The 6,213-nt window shown below is 45.6% G+C and overlaps 1 long non-coding RNA gene across 1 annotated transcript; it reads right to left on the bottom strand.

Annotated features, from left to right (window-relative positions):
• Positions 1–1,362: 1,362 nt before the first annotated feature.
• LOC140732335 (uncharacterized) lies at positions 1,363–5,573 on the bottom strand. Its single transcript, XR_012100049.1, has 2 exons — positions 2,810–5,573; positions 1,363–1,537 (listed from the first exon to the last, which is right to left on the bottom strand). It is a non-coding gene; the product is annotated as an uncharacterized lncRNA (long non-coding RNA).
• Between the last annotated feature and the right edge of the window lie 640 nt (positions 5,574–6,213).

The following is a 6,213-nucleotide window of genomic DNA, read 5'->3' as shown; positions in this document are numbered from 1 at the left end:
GGTGTAGCTTAATCTGGTCAGCAGTTTCATTGACATGATTTAACATCTGTAAACTGTTAGAATAGCTACACAATGAATAAGCAACATTTGAAAACCTTCTAAATGTGGAAACAAATGTCTCAGATCCACCAGAATAAGGTTTGAATTAAATCCATTACACTGTGTGTCATCAATGTAATGACGATAGTGTGGTAAACGGCTTTGGGACACCCCTCATTATCGAAATGAGGAAAAACTGCGGCAGAACTTCACAGAAATGACAGCGGGAGCTGCCCCTGGATCTAATAGAGAGTTGTTGTGTTTATGCCTGAATTTTCCTGATGGGCGTACTTCAAGTTTCATCAGAACCTGACACAGAAAACACTCATATAAGATGTACGTTAGGCCATTGTGCAATGATATCACCCAGTGATGTCCTTCACACACATAATACAGCCCACCTGGTGTGTTTTGAAATGAGATTGAACTTCATATACCGAGAAAGATAATGGTAAAAATGTAAAGTCATTATTTGCTGTTGCAAGGAATTAGGTACAATTTTTTAAAAATGTAAATAATCTATAAAATTAAGGATTTAATATTTAGTGTAGGAAGAACCAGCAAAAAATAGACTCCCAGCAGTGAAGTGCACAGAATTCCCAGAGGGCTGTTTAATGTGCTCCTCCAAAAATGTTCAGCGGAGAAACTGAGAAAGAATTAGGGCTGCTTCACAGAAAAGGAGGTTGACTTAAAGCTAGAAGAGCTGAGAGGTAATTAATGAAGGTGTCTGTTTTCAGCTGAAAAAGTGTAGACCCTTGAGGAACTGCAAAACTAGGTCAGGAGAACATGGACCCAGATATAAATCTATCTAGAATCCTACACCTTTATTTTACGAAGTAACCAGTACCTTTCTTTTGTTTACATTCCGATACTCTATTGCAGTAATAACCCTGTTTTCCTTTGGATGGCTGTTACTTTCTTTTCAGGAATGAGGATAGTCATAGAAGGTCCACAACTGGAAGCTGTTGAGTGTATAAGACTTTCACTGGTTTCCTAGTAACAAGTGATCTTTAAATCAAAAATGGGGGTTTGGAAGATTATATTTTTTCATGCAAAAAGGTATTTGGAAACCACTCATGGACATTTTGCCTTTACAATTGAAAGATTTTCCCAGCTTCCAGCAACTACACCCCTCAGTCCTCTGACCACCCACCCCTGTCCCTCTTTTGTTTTCCCTCATTCCTCTGGCCCCTTCACCCTTTTATCTACACTGTCCTCACCTTCTACCCATCACTCACACCTTCCTCCCTCTTGTTCTCCACCTGCTTCTCTTTATTCATGTCAGAAACGAGCCACGCTCCCGAATAATGGCTTCAAGACAAATTCAAGGAAACAAAGTTTATTAACAGTTCTGCAGAGCTGGGCCCCCTCAGAGAAGGGAACCCTGAACCTTACAGGGCAGCAGGTTTTATCCTTCTTCCTTACCCCTCCCCTCCCTGACTCGGGAGGTACACAGTGTTTTCCCATTCCATATTTGGAGTTGTTTTTTTACACGTTTCTGTAAAACAATAGTCCATATCTCAGGACTTCAATGATTCCACAAACAGTTAATTTTGTCAAGGCTTCTGCATTCATAATTAGATCACACTTGTTTACAGACTTTAACCCAGACATAATTAAATCACATTTGTCCCTAAACATAATTAAATCACATTTGTCCTTTGACTTTAACCCGGACCTGTCAGAAACGCACATCTTAATTTTGAATCTTACAATACCACCCTTTTTCTTTTTAAGATGTGCGTTTCAGCTAGCATTCTCTCACTCCCAGGGGGCCCACTTTCTTCTTTAATAGCATAAGTTTTAGCTCGTTTGTCCCATGATGGGATATCGCTACTGCCTGGAGCTGGAATATACTGCGCCTGATCAGTGTTCGTATACAAGGAATCAAACACGGCAAAAGTAAGAGAATCATTAGACTCCCGCCTGCTACTAGGAGAGCGGTGCGCCACCAACTACCTCCCAGTAGCCCGTCTAGCCAACTCATGTTCCCCAGGGATCTCCAGGTTTGTACTGGCACGTGGGCCAGTTTCTGAATTTTGTCGGATATTTTTAACACGGCCTTTCCACTGTCGTCTATCTTAAGTTTGTAAGATTGAACTTCCCACATACCCCGCCTTCAGAGGCCAGTAGGTAATCCACAGCCAGCCTGTTCTGGTATATTGCTGTTCGCATCTGGCTCTGCTGTTTTGCCAACAGCTCCAATGCCAGTGCCGTTTGATCGGTTATCACTTCCACCACTGCCTGCAGTCTAATAATTCGGTTTAACATGTAGACAGGAGTGCGATACCCCCACAACCCATCCTGAGCCCAAGTCGCTGGCCCATAGTATTCAATGATGCGAGCCGGTGGCCACTCATCACCCCACTCGCCCACCTTTATCTCTCGTGTTTCTCTCCTTAATGAATCAAACAGCTTAATTCCCAGCTTCCGGTCACCCTCCTGATGCAGGAGGAAGAACTCCGGTCTTTCCTGGGACAGCTGAGACTTCTCATGGTCCCCCCCTGTCCCATGTATCCTTTATTATAGAGTTGGTAATAAGGTTTACTATTCTCCCAACATGTTTCTCTCTTGCTTAGATCATAGCATCGATCATTCACATGCGAGTGGGACACAAATGATCCTGGGAACACCCTCTGCCCCACTCGTACCACGGTTCTGCACTTGTCACATTTCCCTTCAATTTCCCCGACATATAGAATCAAATATATTACAGTCAATAATGTTACAGTCCACATAGAGTTCATTTTTGCTGCCTTTTTAGACTCACCACCATCGGTTCTTCACCGGGAACACAGGTCCACTCAGTGCGGCTTTCGGGCTTCACCGGTCCTTTTACCCTGGATGTGTGTGTCCACCCTTTTCCTTTTGTCCGTACAGCCGCCTCTGTTGTTAGCAGGACCTGGAAAGGGCCTTCCCACTGTGGCTGTAACTTCTCCGGCTTCCAGGTCCTTACCAGAACCCAATCTCCAGGTACGATCTGATGTAAAGCAAAATCGAGCAGCGGAGTCTGGGCCAAGAGACCCTTTTTCCGCAGTTCTGCAAAGGAACGGGACAGTGCCAGTAAATAGTCCCTTACAAAGATATCACCCCCTTGTAGCGTGGGGTACCCTTCCACCTTATTCCAATACGGGAGTCCAAACAACATCTCATATGGGGATATTCCTATGTCCTTGCGGGGCACTGTTCGTATTCTTAAAAGGGCAATAGGAAGACACTTAGTCCATGGTAGTTTGGTTTCTAACATCAACTTGGTCAGTTGTGCCTTTAGGGTGCTGTTCATTCGTTCTACTCTTCCCGCACTCTGGGGATGCCACGGGGTATGGTACTTCCATTCGATATCAAGTGCATCGCAAATTAACTGGTGCGTATCTCCTTCTTGGTACGTGGTAGTGACATTCCCGTTATTCCAGCTATCCTTTCTGGGGTAATGCATCGCTGTCCTTTACTGACCCGGTGTCCCAGATACCTTACTTCCTTTTCTACAAATTGTAACTTTTTCTTTGAGACCCGTAGCCCCTGCTTCCCCAGGAAGTTCAGTAGTCTGATGGTGTCTTCCTGCACCCCTTCCTGTGTTGGCCCGGATAGTAATAGATCGTACACATACTGTAGCAGTTGGCTCTCTGGAGCACATTGGAATTCTGCTAGTACTTGCTCCAAGACCTGCCCAAATAGGTTAGGTGATTCGGTGAACCCCTGTGGCAGGATCGTCCACCGGAGTTGTCTTTTCCGCCCCGTCGTAGGATTTTCCCATTCGAACGCAAACATGTCACGACTGCTCTCTTCTAGCGGGCAACTCCAGAAGGCATCTTTTAGATCTATTACACTGAACCATTCATGGTCAGGGGAGATCTTACTCATCAGTGTGTAAGGGTTGGGCACTACCGGGTATCGGGTTTGGACTACTGCATTTAGGCCCCGCAGGTCTTGTACCATCAGATAAGTCCCATCTGGCTTTCGCACCGGGAGTATTGGGGTATTATACGGTGACATACATTCCTCCAGTAGTCCGTCAGCGATCAGTCCTTCAATCACCGGCTGCAGCCCTTTTCTTCCTTCCATTGAAATAGGGTACTGTTTTCTCCGTACTGGCGAACTGTTAGGTAATAGTGAGATTTGCAAGGGGGGACGTTCAAACCCCCCCGGTTCCCTTCCTGGTACCATACCTCCGGGCTTATTTTCCTATCGTCTTCTTCCCTGAGGGCAAACAGCTGTACCATTATCTTCCCGTTCCTGGGCACAGTCCCGATGCCTAGCCTGACTTGCAGATCCCGCCCGAGCAGGTTGAATCTCGCAGAGGGTAACAAAAGTAGGTCCTGTCCCGTTACCCTATCCTCATGTTCAATTTTCACGTTTTCTATAACAGGTACTTGTATTATTTTGCCTCCAATACCGGATACTCCCATTACCTTTGTTCCGGTTCGGGCGCCGGGAGGTATCTGGATTACGCTAGATCTTTCGGCACCCGAATCTACCATAAAGGTTGTATCTGACCCTTGGGGACCTACTTTTAAATTTACCAGGGGTTCCTGCCGATAATTCATCCCCAAGGGGTGGAACCCCCGACCTCCCTAGTCTTCATCTTCCATCATAGCGTACGAGCGCACTTCCCGTCGGTATCTGGGGCACTCGCGCCTGAAGTGTCCCTCTTTGTTGCAGTGAAAACATCTTAAAGCCTTCCTTAGCCCTCCTCCTTGCTCCTGGCTACTACCTCGATCCAACCATGGTCCCTGTCTCTCTCTCTACTATCTGCGGTTACTTGTCGCACTGTCTGGACCATTATCCTTGCCGTCTTCTTTTGTTTCTCTTCATCCCTTCTTACAAACACTTTCTGTGCCTCCCTAAGTAGTTCACTTAAGGGTTTAGTATTCCAATCTTCTAGTTTTTCCAGTTTTTTCTTATATCTGGCCATGCTTTCGATACAAATTCAACACGAATCAGCTGTTGGCCAACCTCCGTCTCAGGGTCTTCGATTTGCGGAGCGGTAGGGGGCACATATGGGGCGGCAGGTGGTCGAGCACCTCCCATGTGTTCTTTTTCTGTCCCCCTTCATTTATCGTTTTCAATTTATAACTATTTGTCGTTGGTAACCAGCATAGGGCATAATCACTTTCTTCGGGTTTAACGTTAGGTTTTGAATTCACGTACAGATTAAGGGCTTGTTGTACCCAATCCTCGCTAGACCTGAACTTAGGCCATCACACAGCCGACCCTTGGATCGGCTGGCGGGACCAGAATTCACAGTACTGTATCATTTTTTCTTTGACTTCCCTTTTCGACTCCCATAATCCCAATTTTCTAACATCCATCCCAACGGACTATCAAGGGGTACCCCGGGGTATTTTTCATCATTGGCGCCTGGATTTCCTTTACCCTTTTCTCTCTTAGACCCCTTATTCCCCATCTCGAGGACTTGCTCGGTTCCAATCCACCCGCAGGCACCCCGTAATTCCACAATTCTCGTGCACTACGTCTCTGCAGGAATTTAATTTGAATGTGACCCACCTAGTTCGGTCACTCCTGTCCAATTCCGGAACCTGTATTCCCGCGATCGCCCAGGAAATCACCTGCAGGAACCCTGCAGTTCCACAATTCTCGTGTACTACGTCTCTACAGGAATTCAATTTCTTACCTGGGTCCTGTGCACAGAAATTACTCGATCGCTCACTGTCTCAACTGCCTCGACAACCCCTCTTTGTTTCCTTGAGTCCGCCAGATATCACTCGCTCAAGCCGCGCGACCGAATAATGGCTTCAAGACAAATTCAAGGAAACAAAGTTTATTAACAGTTCTGCAGAGCTGGGCCCCCTCAGAGAAGGGAACCCTGAACCTTACAGGGCAGCAGGTTTTATCCTTCTTCCTTACCCCTCCCCTCCCTGACTTGGGAGGTACACAGTGTTTTCCCATTCCATATTTGGAGTTGTTTTTTTACACGTTTCTGTAAAACAATAGTCCATATCTCAGGACTTCAATGATTCCACAAACAGTTAATTTTGTCAAGGCTTCTGCATTCATAATTAGATCACACTTGTTTACAGACTTTAACCCAGACATAATTAAATCACATTTATCCCTAAACATAATTAAATCACATTTGTCCTTTGACTTTAACCCGGACCTGTCAGAAACGCACATCTTAATTTTGAATCTTACATTTCACCTCTTCCATAGTCT

Source organism: Hemitrygon akajei, chromosome 8, assembly GCF_048418815.1.
Source record: "Hemitrygon akajei chromosome 8, sHemAka1.3, whole genome shotgun sequence".
Lineage (NCBI taxonomy): Eukaryota > Metazoa > Chordata > Chondrichthyes > Myliobatiformes > Dasyatidae > Hemitrygon > Hemitrygon akajei.
Note: the sequence above shows the minus strand (reverse complement) of the source record. Positions and strands in the feature narration are given on the sequence as shown.